Here is a 15,318-nt window from a genome sequence, read left to right on the forward strand (position 1 = left end):
CTGCTGCTCCACACGGGAACGCTTTGTAAAGCATTAATCTGCGAAGTAAAGTATTTTTTTTCCTGTTTAATGAATTTCATTCCTTGTTTTGTCGCTCTCCTCCTTCTCCAACTGTTATGATTCGCTTCTCTCCACAGCCTGGTGTGTTTTCATTTAGAGATGTTATATCTGTAAGAAAAGCCACCTCGGGCTCCAGACAGGAGTCTCCTCCAGCTCTGTCAGAAAGAGCGCTGTGACATCACAGACACCAGCCAGAGTGCCGGGAGACCGCGGGAGGTGCGCTGAGCGCACAGAGGAGAGTTATTGATCACTTATCTATCGACAACCAATTAATTCAACTGAAGAACCGTAGAATAAATGATTAACTTCACCGATTGGTGAGTACTGATTCTTTTCCCGTTCTTGACCCTGTTTTAAATATCTAGAAAACAGTCAATAAAGACTGTATCGATCAATTGCCATAGTGCGTTTAATGTTAATAATGTTCAATCCGAAATTAAACAATGATTATTCATATTATTATTTAGGTAACTGTATCCTAGAGTTTAGAAAATTATATTCCAAGTTGATAAATGTATGTAAGTAACAGTTTAAATGCATTTTTTCCAGTGTTTATAAATCATAAGTATGGTAACCACGGCGACAGGCGCCACGTCACTGTGTGCGTCTAGGTGTCTCGCCTTCGTCACAAAGAGCGATGTGACGTCATGGGTAGCAACTAATACTAATACAAGTGTATTCATGTTAATATTAGAGAGTACAACTGGTAGTTTTCATGCTAGTGTTCATGTGAGTATTAATGATGATAGCGATACTGATAGTTTTAATGTTCATATTCATGTTAATATTAATTATAATTAGTGTTACTGTTAGAGTATTAACAGTAGTAGTAGTGTTTGTTTTAATGATAGCTTCACTGTTATTATAAGTAGTTTGTGTCAATGTTATTGATATTGATAGTGTATGTCTTAGTGATAGTGTTACTGTTGTAATATGAGGAGTTATTTGTGTTAATGTTAGTTATCGTGTATCTGTAGATTCCTGTGTATGTGGTGTCTGTGCATGTGTGTCTGTAAGTGTGTGGTGTTTGTTAGTGTGTAAGCATGTGGGGTCTCTGAGTGTGTGGTGTCTATAAGTGTGTCTGTGAGTATTTGTAGTGTCTCTTTGTTTCTGTGAATGCATGCCTGTGAAAGTGTTTGTATGTTGTGTGTCTGTGAGTGTGTGGTGTCTGTCAGTGTGTAGTTGTATATTTATAAGTGTATGTGTGGGTATGTAATAATTAGAAATTATTAAGAAAGTAAGAAATTGTTTTATTTCATAAACTGTAAGACGTGAAGAGCGTTTACAGTTCGTATCCTTCACTTTGTCTTTTAACTTAAGCGTTCAGGATTTAAGCCCGTGAGCGGACGGTTGTGTTTCTTGAATCTCTTGTAATCATCAAAAGTCGTTGTTTAGTCCTTCAGTTTTTTCTCAAGTTGTCCAATGGATATTTTATACAATCCATACTTTTCATGCTCTTTTGAATTTTCCTTCACTTATGGAAAAAGTTCAAGGTGTTCTTGTTGCTGTGCTCCACATCTACACGAGAGCACTTGTAACAGTACAGGACACGCAGTGAGGAGTTTGTGCAGCTTTCAGCTCAGTGCGGAGTCCAGAGGGAGGACTCGCTCACTGAATGATCTCTCAAGAAACCCCAGGTGAGATTCAACAGGTGGCTTCTTCAACAGCCACGACAAGTCTGAAGACTTTCTCTGAATTTCCTGAATATAATGTTAAATTAGTTCAAATAATTTGGTAGTTAACACAACTAAATGCTTTGGAGGTATATTTAAAACAGCAGAGCAAGACTTCAGGCACTTCGAGTATGCATGAAGTTAATTGTGTAAACCTGGATCTATATGAAGAATAAGAGTTCTCTTGTTCACAATATCTTTTTATATTTGTTTATTGAATATATCAATTGAGTATATCTGTTATATTTTTGAATGGGATGGGACTGTACACTAGTGGTTCCCAGGGGAAAACGGGGTTATTGAGCCATTGGACATTCAGAGATTATATGTTGTGTGGGCTAATGTAACCATGTGCGAAAGTAAAAAAATCCTCTTAGATGATCAAAGAATAAGTTGGGTGGGTGAATGTAACTGTGCTCTAACAATCCTCTTAGATGAAGCACTACAGATGCAGCCCCTGAAAGTGTATTCGACTTACCTGTATAGTACTGCTGACACAAATGCTGCACGCTTGGGTTCGTAACACAAGAACCAACATAAATTCAACAGGGAGCTTCTGTAGCTGAAAACACAGATGAAACTGCTTGGTAGAACATCAGACTTTTAATCTGAGGGTCCAGCGTTCAAGTCCCTGTTCGGGCGGTTGTGCTTTCCTTAAATCTATTGTGAATGTCATTATAAATCGTCTTGTATCTTTCACTCATCTAGCTTTACTGTGGTTATTTTAAATGTTCATCACTTGCGTTTTCTTTAGTGTTTCCTTTCACAAACCGAAAATGTTCAAGACGATCTTGTCACTGCACTCCACGGAGATAATCTAAATGAAATCACAGTAGAGTACAAGACACGCAGTGAGGAGCTCACGCAGTGAATACTCTTGAATACGACAAGAGGAAAGGCACACTACACATCTACAGAACATCACGTCCGAGTTTATATTGACATCAGAGATTGGAAGCAAAGCAGTTTTTTTTTTAACAAAGGTTCATGGGAACCTGAATATCTTTGCGAGAAGTATTCACAATCACAAGTACGATTTGCACAGATCTACAGTCTGCAATTAAAATACGGTTTGTGCCTTTTAAAAAATACGCTATTCAAAATGTTTCTAAAACTGGAGAGATATGTTTCGGAATGCGTCTTCCTGTAAAAATAAAATATCTGCATGTATCTACGCTATACGCAAAGTCTGAAGCCTGCTCCACAGAAGAACTATATTCAGAGGGCAAAAGAATTGAATATTTCACCAAGTGAGAGGAAGCATCTTAGAAAAAGGAGGTGCAGTCACTTCTACACATCATAACACCACATAGTCAGACTAAAACTGCTGAAAAACTACTCTCAAGGGTAACCCGGCCAAGCGCTATAAGGAGCTGGATTAAAGCTCCAGTCTCTTCGGGGGCGTGAGTTGGAATCCCACTGCTGCCCAGTATCTCCTTGTTAAGAATAACGGTTTTGTTGTTGTTGCTTCCATGTGATTCAATCAGTTTCAGTAGAATTAATTTGAACAATCATATAATAATCATATTTGTTTTACTCCTCCTATATTGCAATTTGTGCACAAAGATTTAATTTATTTATTTTAAAAACGTGTTAGCCTTGATGGGAAAAACAAGTGACATGGGAGGTGCGGTGGCCATGTGGTAAGGTGTTGGTCTTGTAAACAAAAGATCACGCGTTTGAATCCCCTCCGTTCCTGTTTTGTTTACCAAGACTTTCCTTTATCTAAATCGTCAATTGTCTTGCAATGTAGAAATCTCTGTAATAACAAGAAAAGAACTGTCAGTAGTAGTTAATAATCCTTCGACAAAACAACGGGCACATTCAACACTCCAGCCTCCACTGCTTGTCAGGATGGCCGAGTGGTCTTAGGTGGCAGACTCAAGGACTCAATCATGTGTAGTGACAGTTTTATATTATTCACAACACAGATTTCCCTTCATGTTCATTAAGATGTGTAATTTGTATGTTGGTTGTATAAGAACAGTTTCTTCAAAAGTCCTGTCAATTAACAGTGGAGAGCTAGCCGACGTACGTCTTCATGAAAACTCTCTTTAAGGCGATTACAAGTGTCTTGAGCAAATCTGCAAAATTTTAAAAATAGTTTAGCTCAAGATGCAACGGGAGTATAAACGAATTCTCCCGCCCTCCATTCCAAGATAAAACTCCATGTGTGATTCTTATTTTCCTTGAAGTTAATGATGTTGGTCATTATTGGCAATTGCCCGGTGATATCAACTCAGGTACTCGGTTGTTACGTGCTATAATTCGATACATGCAAAGTATTTGTATTCCCACCAAGTCTCAAGAAGGTCAATCCCAGTGGGCAAAAGATGTAGAATAAACGTCTATTAAACACATACCTTAGACGTATAAATGTGGTCCGTAATTAGTCTAGAATGAAATTCTAATATATGTATATTGTTATACACCAATTATACATCTATGATTATATGTCCATTATACATAAATTGTTGGAGTTCTATTATACGGATAACTTTAGAGGATTATAATACATATATGGTTAAAGGTCTATTATACATCAAATATAGGTTTTATAGGCATCGAAATTAGTAAATCAAGCCAATAATTTGGTTTCGAAATTTATTCTGAAAATATACAATCATTCACTCCTGAAAAATATTGAGTTCAAATTATACATTATATACAATATTGTAATCAACATATGGCTAATCATCAAAAATAAAAAAACACAACTAGTAAACTTCAGCTACAAATTCTTGTAACATGGCAATATATTTACAAACACAAACTAACTACGTGAACATGCTAATATTTAACTCAAAACCACATTTTGATTCAAATATAAGTTTCAAAATTTACAACTTGTATAACTCCAAGAAAATATTATTACAATGTGAAGTTAAGACGATTTTTACTGTTCACCATTTGCAAAGCCCTGTCCAATTGTCCTAACAGTTAGGACCAGCAACTTATCATTTTCAGTGTCCAGACTTCCAGGCCCACTGCCTTCCATACACATTCTTCAAATAACGCTTTGTGTGCTCCTTTATTTATTTTTCTGTTGCTGTTGGGTGGGGTTTCAGCACCACAGCTAGGAAAAATGTTATAATATTAGTACTCAGATAAATGATGATTAATCTCTTCTTGAACATAATCTAAAAAAAGAACCATTAAGGTTTACTAAGCTCAAAGCTTAATCAATGTATTAAGTTTAGCTTGCATCATAGTAATTGAGCAATAAAGTCTGTCCTAATTAAAGAGTACCCAAAGTTTGAAAGTACAACATAGAATAAGAGTACCTTTAATTGCTCTAAAAAGATTTGTGTCTCCCAGGCACCTCTTTTGTCTTTGATCTTTCTGGTTTGTGCCAGCAAAGTTGAATTCCACCATCAGTTCATTTGTCTTAAGTCTGAAAACCAAATTATGACTGAGCTTAGACATTTCTCAAGCGAGTTTTCACTCATTGTTTATTTACTCAAATATTTAGTATCAAATGTACTACTGTAATCCTTATATTTTAAGAGACAATTTAGCAGTTTTACACCTTGCAAATTCAGTGGTTAACAAGGTATCTTTAAGCTAAATTTTGTTTATATTTTAACTTGATCAAAGTAAAAATGTAATGTAAAAACATTTAAAAAATCTATAAGCAATACCTTGACAACACTGTGAACACACTCTCTCTGACATCACTGTTGCCTACTCTCCAAAGTTGGTTTATCTGGAAATAATATTATATTAGAAATAATATTAGAAGTTATTTTTACTACTGGATCTTCACTAATCAACTAGTCAGACATACCCATTACACATTTTCACATTTTAACTCCACTTTTCTGCAGTATTTGCTTAGTCCTAGAATACAAAGTGGCCATATTTCAAAGTTCAAAAGTTGTAGTAATTTTTTAGAACATGAGGCTTTTTATAAAACACTTTATTTTGGCATTAAAAGATTAGCAAGATTATACATTATAAACTAAAAATAAGAATGTATGCCAGAGATGGATCCTATTAATCAGATGTAAGCTGATATAATATAATAATGACCTATCTGTAACTTAGAATACTAGTAGTGAATATTTTCTACACCACAGAGATAATATAATATCATACCAGTAGGTTTTGATTGTCCATGTTGTCAAGGACTCACTTGTATGTACAGGACTCTTCCATTGTGCTCAGCCTCTTGAAGTAGAATTGTGAGTTCACCAGTTCTGTACACTTTCCCGCATGCCTCAGTTCATCTCTGATCTCTATCAGGAGACCCAATACCCGAAACTCTGAAATCATTCACATTTTGTATCAGCATTTGTAAGGAATTAGGTCAGGAGTTTTTAACACTATTGTTATATTAGCATTACTGTAGTGTTGCTAATGTGCTACATGCAATTTATAATCTTAAAAATGTAAAATTCCCACATTTGTAGTTGATTTTGTGTGATCTTCACCTTCACACTATTTTATATGCCATTTATTTCTTATTAACGTACTATTTTTAATCAAAATAATATTAAGACCTGTATGTATTCAAATAGTATTATCATTATTTATACTTACGCATCAAAAGACGATTGCTGAGAAAAACATGACAGTATTTAACCTAAATGGCAAACAACAAATATCAGCAATGCATTGTGGTATATAACCGGAAAAGATGCTGTGTTAGATATGTTTTCAATTTCAATTATATATGCATTTATTAATGTTATCAATATTATTACGGTTGCAATTTAACCATGGTGAGAATCCCTGCCTGTCATACAGGAGAGTGGGGTTTGATTCCTGACAGGGAGCTAAGGAGCTTTTTCTATGACCTGTTTACAATTTAAACTTTAGTGTGAGACACCTTTCTTCTACAGAAATCTATTTTTTTAAAAAGGAGATGAATTAGTTATAACAACACAAAACATCAAAGTGAAGTTGCTTTTCAGCAACTCCTTGGTTACATAGGAATTTAGTTTTTTTGACAGCAGGGTCATTTGCAAAATTAAACAAGGAATTGATTCACTCCTGTGGAATACTGTATAAAATTGAAGATGGGTTTGATATGGAAACAACTACACACATTTTAGTTTTTTTTTTCCAATTGTACTCCCATCAAAGTGACATAAGAAAAGTCGTTGTCAGAAGTGGGATATGAAAACAAGCCACCAGGGGAGACCGATGTAATAACTTCACCAGAAATATATTGAAAACAAATGGGCTGTCACTAAGGAAATTCATAGAGAAATACAGGTCCCACCATAAAACACCATAAGGAGTGCAAAACATGTTAAGTTATTTCTGTACTTCATCAGTGTTGGTAAAAGAGGGACTCAAGGACACAAAGATTCTAGTTTGGGAATCAGGCTGATAAAGGGAAGTGTGACTTTGGACACAGGGCATTGCAGAGAGGAACAAATGGCGCAACGAAACAAAACACCAAAACCCCAGATTGAACCAGAAACCTTTAGAGCATCAGTCTAAGGCTTTCTCAGCTGAGCTATTTCAACCTCTGTGTATGATCCAACCTCTGCTGTCTGCAGTAGCCTCCCAAAGTTCCAGCATGGGTGCACGAAGAGGAGTGGTAGAGTGTTACTGCAACGTCATTTAGAAGGAAAGTGATCCAGCTCAGCTCTCTGATGTTTGGTAGATACATCTTCTTCATGAGTAATGTAGGATCAACTTCTTCAGGCTCGAGGAAGGGCTTGCATTTCGGCAGCAGTAACTGACTGAGTAGTGACTTCTAGGACCTGGTCTTATCAGGTTGCTTTGCCAAGTTTGTCAGTTCTGCTGAAATGACCTGTCTCTAGGAAATTTAGGAAGCAGAAGAATGACTATCTGAAAGGTGACATGATCTGCTGGCTGTTTGACTTGATCATGAATGACACAGGAAATGCGAATTCTTGCAATAAGACAAAACAAGATCCATAAAACACTGGCAGAAGTGCAAAATGTGAGAGGATAAAAAGACACCTGTTTCTGCCCGATTTCAAACAGGGGATCTTGTGCATGTGTGATGAACGTGATAATCACAATATTACAAAAATGACAGCAGCATTGAACATGGCGAGACGTAAAGATTGTTAATTCCCTTCAAATACTCACAGTGTGTTTATTCTGCTGTATTAATTTACTGTGCTCATCCGGCAGTAAAAAACCTGTTATCTACACACTGTTCCCAGAGCTGGATAGGTGACTCCACATTCTACAGCTCTCTAGCAATAGAGGAAGTCAGACTACAGAAATGGAGAAAATCTCCTCTTCAGAATGTGGAAATATATTCCTGAGAGAAGTCCTTTCTTGAAGTTCAACACTCTCTGCAAGTCACCCATTCCCACCTTGCGCAGTGTAGTGGTTATCACATTCTCTTAACACACCAAAGGGTTTCAGTTTGAAAGCGGGCGAAAACAAGTGATCACTTTTCGCACATTTGTCACTGCTGACGTTGCTTTATGAATCTATTTTCTATACTGTGCTGATCAATTGGAAACCAAAAGGCGAAAAAGACACGTTCCCTCACCTAAGGTTGAACCTACAGAACCACATCAAATTCCAGGAATCGAAACTGCTAGAGCGTACGGAAGCACACAGCTTTATAAAGATTTCCAAGTGCAAGAGCTTTTTATTCATAAAAGACCCTATTTATGTTGTGTGAGAAATATTAATACAGAATCTTTTTTCACCAAATAAATGGGCTTCCTGACTTCAGAAAGCCATCTAAAAAAATACTAAAAGAACAAAAATTCCATTTGCTAAATGAAATGAAAACACATACCCTACCAAACCTCGAGTACAGGCCATTCAGGGTGATAATACAAAACCATTTATAATTCAACAAATAAAACCTGTCAACTGGTAATCACCACTTATCATAAAAAAATAAGTAGCAATACACAGTAGGTGACTCTTGGGTGCAAGTTAAATCCATGCAAGAAGGGGTTTAGTGTTATATTTCCAAATCAGATATGCAAATGAGAGATCTGGCCCAGCCAATCTCAAAGCTCCCTTGGTCTGGAATGGAGCTGCTCCCCTCTTCTAGTTATTCACACTGGATTTAGGTTACATATTAGCACATTTCATCTAACAGTTGCTCCAGAAACAAAAACGTAAACAAATGACCTGGAATGTGACCACACCTATGAGAATGTAGTTCAACAGATAACTTGTAAACCTTGTCATAAGATTTTTTTTGTTCTACAAAATAGACTTTATTCCGCAAAAAAAACATCTCAAAAGGAACATCTCACACATATTAACACTCCATGTAATAAAAAACAACGGCGGAACGGAGATTGATTGTCCGTTATCAATTTTTGCAAGTGGGGGCAGATTTGCACAATTAAGAGAGTCCCTCCAAACCTACCACTTGCTATTGTCCTTTAATCCCTGTATATCCCGAAGTCCTTTCCAGCGCTCCCTCGCCGTGGGGAAACCCCATCTGGCGATGTGGCGCTTCGTCCTCCTCCTGAGGTCCACCAGGATCCTCTCCTCCAGCTCCCTCGCTCCCCACTTTATGTTGTGCCGGATCAGAGTGTTCGTCGCCTTCCACAGTCCTTGTTTTGTGAGGGACAGCAGCAGCCCCCGCAGGTCCTGTGTCCCCTTGTCCAGTCCGGTGGGTGCCAGCCCCCAGCAGAATGTACTGGTGACTGAGCACCGCACCCGTTCCCAGGAGTTGCATAATGTTGTCCATTCTGCCCCACACTGCCATGGCGAAGGGGCAGCTCCAGAACACGTGCTCCTGAGTCTCCTCAACAAAACACGTGTCCCAGGGGCAATGCGGATTCCTGGAGATCGAGTGTCTGTAGAGGACCTTTCTGGTAGCCAGTCTCTTGTGTACAGCCATCCAGTTGAGGTACTTCAGTTGGTTGTCAAGTTCTTTGGGCTGTGTCCTTTCCCAGACTTGTCTGGGAACCTGCAGCCTTTCGTCAGCGACCAAATGCCCCCTCACCTCTTTGTACAGGGCTCTGTGTTTGGTGCAGAGCTCTGGCTGTCTCGTGGCCTCGTACCTCCTGCTCCACTTGACAGCGTGGATGTAGAACTCCGGTTGCCTCTCTGCCTTGGGCCCAGTGTTTGACCACTGGACCAAGTGCCTTATTGGGACGGAGAGCCACAGCCTGACAAAGTACTGGTACTTGTGGCAGATGGGCTCCCGCAGCGCCCGACAGAGGTTGCAGTAGAAGATGCAGTCGAGTTTCAGGGGGAAATATGGACATCTCGACCCCCTTCCTCGACCAGCTGACACATCCGGTTTCTCATGATGTACTCGTACGAGCTGCCCCAGACGAAGCCGAAGATCATCCCTTGCAGCGCTCGTTTGAGTCTGGCCGGCAGCGGGTACACCACCGCCAGGTAAACCAAAGCCGGCAGGATGTCTGCTTTCAACACCATCACTTTCCCTGTGTAGGACAGCGACCACGTTTTCCACAGACCCAGCATCGCATTCACCTTGGCGATCCTCTCGGTCCAGTTGATGGTCTCGTTGTCCTGGCTCTGGAAGGAAACCCCCAGTATTTTGAGAGGCTCCGTGCAGAGCTCGAGACCCTCCGGCGCCGTCGTCCTGTGCTTCCAGGGCCCGAAGAACTTCAGTTTGCTCTTTCGGCGGTTGAGCTTTGACCCCAAGGCTCTGGAGTATTGCTCCATGACCTGCAGGGCTCTCTTCAGCCCCCTGTCCGACCTCAGGAACAGCGTCGTGTCGTCGGTGTACTGGAAGATCTTCAGGGTTTCCCCTGCACCTCCCGGTATCCAGCGTCATTTCTGTGTTTCCGAGAAGGATTCCCACTCCAGAAGAGTGGGCCCCCCCTACACTCCAGCATGATTCTCCCTTCGTCCATTCCCTGGTGAATGTCCGCTTGTCGCTTTCATCCTTCAGGTGGACTTCCTGTAAGAAACAAACTGAGAAAGACTTTGAGGTCAGATCATAAAAGTCTCCCTGTCTTTTCACGGGGTCTCTCACATTTGATGTCAGAAAGGTAAGTTTCACAGTCATGATTAAGCAAATGAAAGTTTAACTTCCTCTCTGTGTACTTACAGTGGAAACTGGGGAGTCTACATCTGGGTACTGTTTAGCCTAGATGTAACTCCTCTCATTCGGGTCCTGGGGGGAATATGCTGGGCTCCCTCCAGGTCTCATTGGGGACTGAAAATTATAGATGCTGGAAAGGTCCAGCCCTACCATCAGAACCTGGCTCCAGAGTGGCTTTGAAGTAGTCCTCGTCTTCCTCGAGAATACTCTCCGCCACCGCTTCGGGAGGGCTCTTTTCTTCCCTTTCTCCAGTTGTTTCGGGGACCTCCAGTTGCTCCTGGACCTCAGGTGAGGGGGTCCCCACTTCCTGGGCTGCCTCCTCCTGTTGCCCTTGGGCCTCTGGGGAGGGGGGTTCTGCTTCCTGGGCTGCCTCCTGCTGTTGTACTTGGACCTCAGGGGGGAGGTTTTCCATTTCCTGGGCTGCCTTCTCCAGTTGTTCCTGGGCCTCAGGGGAGGGATGTTCCGTTTCCTATAGGACGAGGAAACGGTTCTCCCTCACCACTCTTTTTTTTTCTGTCCTTCTGGTGGATCCGCCCTACTTCGCTTCTTCCGCTTTCTCTATCCCTTCTTGGTGGGAGTTATCCAGGGCCCTCCGGTCGGCCATTTTGTCCGTCATCTTGTGGCTCCACTGCGGCTGGAGGTGTGGCCTCGGCAGTTTCGGTTCTTTGCGGGGGAGGTGCGGGTTCTTTGTTCTCACCTCCCTCCCTTTGTCTTGAGACCGGTTTCTGCCGGCCGGCTTCCACGACCTGCGCAAACGAAGGTTTGCTTACCTTACATTGGCGAAGGAGGTGTCCCTCGGCGCCACATCCATCACACATCTTGGCAGCCCGGCAGTTTTTTGCCAGGTGCCCATCTTTGTTGCAGTTGTGACATCTGACAATGTCACACGCGTTTTCCTTGCGGCCGGACTGTCTGCACTTTTTGCAGAAATCCGGCATCCTGGGGTAATAAAGGTACCCCCTGTCGGATCCGATGTTGAAACGGGCCAGGGGGTGCTGGAAACCGTCGACATCCTCTGGGTCCTCTCTCAGGAGGACTCGGAACTGGCGTTTGCCGTACCAGATGCCGAGACTGTCCCTTATCTCCGTCGGTTGGCCCGCCACAGTTACATACCTCCCTAGGAACGCTGTTATCAGTTCCGTTGGCACATAGGGATTGTATGTGTGGATTGTGATGGTCATCTGGTTTATCTTCCTCATCGGCTCCGGCCTGATATCAGAGAAACCAGTGTGCTTACCTTTCTCTCTGATTAGTTTTGTTGCCTTCTCGTATGAGGAGTCCGTGACCATATAGGCCTCCATGTATTTCTCTGCCTTGTTGTCTTGAAGGCAGTAGAGATCTCCAGCCACCAATTGCAGGATCCCTCTCAGGAAGGTCACGAAGAAGGTTTTTGCAGTTGGCATCGTCTCTCCTTTTTTGGTCCAGTGGAACCGGATCAGTTTCCTCTTGTCTGCCATCTTCTCTTTTTCCTGGAACAAAGAAGAAGGGAAAAAGGGAGAGAAAGAGAGAAAGCAAAGGCCCTGTGGGGAGGAGGGTTTAGCTGCTAAAGGAGCAGCAAGGGATCCCTGGCCTTTGTCCTTGTGGGCAAAGCCCAGCTAGGTGCAGGCACAGGAGGAGGCCTTCGCTGGTCTCGAGGAGGGAGACAGGTGCTTGTGGTGAGCTACACGTACTCGGTCCCGGCTGAGAGGCAGGAGAGGCAGAGAGAGAGGAGAGCTGAAAGTGCTCTCGAGGGTCTCAAGGAGAGACTGAGTGCCACGTGCAGGCCACGTACACCCACTCTCAGCCGAGAGGCCAAGGAGGCAGAGAGAGAGAGGGAGCGGATAGCGCTTCCGAGTCTCGAGGAGAAAGCAAGCACTGCGGGCAGGCCACGAGTACCTACTCCCAGCCAAGAGGCCAAGGAGGCAGAGAGAGAGAGAAGAGAGAGAGGAGAGAAAAGCGCTGGTTCCCACCCAGCTCACCTGCTGCTTGGCCTTAACCCCCTGGGCTCAACCCAGAGCGATACCAGCTCAAGCACTCTTCGGGGTTCCGGAGGGGGAGCAAGAGAAAAGTGGAGAGGAGAGAGAGCAGAGAGAGAAAACATTGCTGTTGGATCCCACCCAGCTCAGCTGCTGCTTGGCCTTAACCCCCTAGGCTCAACCTAGAGCGATACCAGCTCAAGCACTCTTCAGGATCTTCGATCTTCGCCTAGACTTTGGAAAGACAAGAACTGCGGGCATGCCACTTGAACTTGATCTTAGCCAAAAGGCCGAGAAGCGACCTTCTGGTCTAAACACCCTGGTCTTTACCCATCATGGTCCCCTAATAACCCCCCCTCTCTGAACTAGCTTCATCACTCTGCTCTCTTCCCCACTGAGATCTGCTGTGTGCTGAGCGGACTGGGGCTGCACACTGGTGGGGCTGGGGGGATCCCCATTAACCTGTAAAGCGCTTTGAGTGGAGTGTCCAGGAAAGCCCTATAAAAATGTAAGGGATTATTATTATTAAGCAGTAAAAGATGGCAACACACTTCAGGCATGCGGAACATGAATGCTGGCCATGAATATTAATAAGCTCTGCATTCAATGACAACACCACAGAGAAAGAACACGTTTGAGCTGAAAGATTTATGTTTCACATTGAAACTGCAGGAAGTCTGATTACAGTGTAATTATGTGGCGAATGTTTTTACCACCAGGGGGGGTGTTAAAGTGTTTTTTAAAACTCTGTTCACTTTTGGACATCCACGTTGTAGGAAGTGATTTAGCTCCAGTTTGCCTTTTATTTTATTTTTGAGTAAATAAACATAGAAATTGGCCTGTCTCATTATTGTCCAGTGCTTCAGATTAAGGAGCTAGAATTGCATTAAGGAGCCTCTGAGACTCCTTATTTGATATATATGGAGCACTTGGGTGACAGCTCTGTGGCTCAGTGGTTTTGCTTGGCTACCTCGTACTGCAGGTGCCCCGGGTTCAAGTCCAGACCCAGAGTGGTGTCGGTATGGAGTTTGCATGTTCTTCTGTGTGTGTGTGTGTGTGTCCGTTATTGGACTAGCAAGGTACGCCTCTATCCATCCTGGATGCATGCACATGACCTAGCAAAAGACTTGAACCTTGTGCTTCCATAGGATAACAGAGTAGCTACGAACACAATGATTACACAGTACCTAGTTTGGGCGATGTCTTACACCCATGAAAGTCCCCTGCAGTTTCATCCTCAGATATTGAGCAGATATATTCCAGATTTATTCAACCCTGACAGCCTCGATCCTCTCTTGACAGCCTTGTTAGGAGCAAAGCCAATTACTGCTGCGTTTAATTACTCTGGTGACCGACACCAAGCTGCATGGTCACTATAATCCAGTATTTATTCCCTACATGCCAGCGTGATTAAGTAGCACTATAACCCTGAGTATGCACAGATATATATAGTATGTCTCCTTCAAGAAGTTCCTTGAAGTATGTTCCTTTTAAATCATTAATACTACGCATTTTTATATAGATAAAATTAAATGGTCTGAGACCCATGTTTAAAAGTTTAAAACAGATGTAAGGGCGTTATCTACAATACAGTATTTCTAAATGTAAGAACGTGAAAGCTGTGTGGACCTGATCTTTTTTTTATCTTGTTTAGTTTTTTTTTTGTCAAGTGCAATTGTATTACAGATTGTAGCCCCTGAATGTGTTATTGGTGTTATATGTTATATGTATTATTGTTTGTACTGTATTAATTTTTGTTGTTGCAATAAAAAAAAACGAAAGTCGTGCATAGCAACGGTCACTAAGGAAGTGCGGCTTAACCAGGAATTCCGGTGTCCATGCAGTAGCGTCTGCGGCCACAAGAGGGAGACACACCCGTCCGCTCTCACAGTGGATCAGCTGTCACACTGCTCACATGGGGGTGGAGGGGATCCCCATTAACCTGTAAAGAGCTTTGAGTGGAGAGTCCACAAAAGCGCTATATAAGTGTAAGCAATTATTATTATTTATAACAAATCAAATTACTTATAACATATGAAAAGGTAATGATACCAATAGACAATTCAGCTTATTAGAGTTCTGTGTTTGTCCTGTACACATGTACTTACGATACATGGAATAATTTACAAAGATCCCACTGTGTCCCCCCGTGTAGAATAGATGTTCATAATCTGTTTAGTCTATTGTTAGTCTCTAAGCCGTCAACATTGAAAATCTGCCGTTTAATCATATTCCACTTACTGTAAGTCCACCTGTTCTGATCTGTGGCTTCAATGTCATCCACCATCAACCGACCAACCATTTTCATTCTCTTTAAAACTTTGAAACCCAACTTTTCAGCAGCTGGTCAGAAAGTCAAGTTACCCAGTAAGGTTTATCAAATGTTCCCTTCCAAACATACGCAAGAGAAAAAAACACCAAAGCAAACAATTCTCAAATAGTATTTCCTTGGACTTTAATAATACTACTACATTTAAATGTGATAATATATATATACATTCACTAAACAACTCTAAATGAATTTTCACTGTACTGAGACCAGACCTTCATGTTTAAGAATCACTTATAAAGAAAATATTAAAATACATATCCATATATATTGAACCTTAATATAAATGCTACGGTATTTGAAGTTTGATGT

The 15,318-nt window shown here is 41.7% G+C and overlaps 1 non-coding gene across 1 annotated transcript; it reads right to left on the reverse strand.

The window, feature by feature from the left end:
• Positions 1-8,390: 8,390 nt before the first annotated feature.
• LOC148670337 (U7 small nuclear RNA) lies at positions 8,391-8,448 on the reverse strand. Its single transcript, XR_015939072.1, has one exon. It is a non-coding gene; the product is annotated as a U7 small nuclear RNA (small nuclear RNA).
• Between the last annotated feature and the right edge of the window lie 6,870 nt (positions 8,449-15,318).

This window comes from Lepisosteus platostomus, chromosome 5 (genome assembly GCF_059453375.1).
Source record: "Lepisosteus platostomus isolate fLepPlt1 chromosome 5, fLepPlt1.hap1, whole genome shotgun sequence".
In the NCBI taxonomy this organism is placed as follows: Eukaryota; Metazoa; Chordata; class Actinopteri; order Semionotiformes; family Lepisosteidae; genus Lepisosteus; species Lepisosteus platostomus.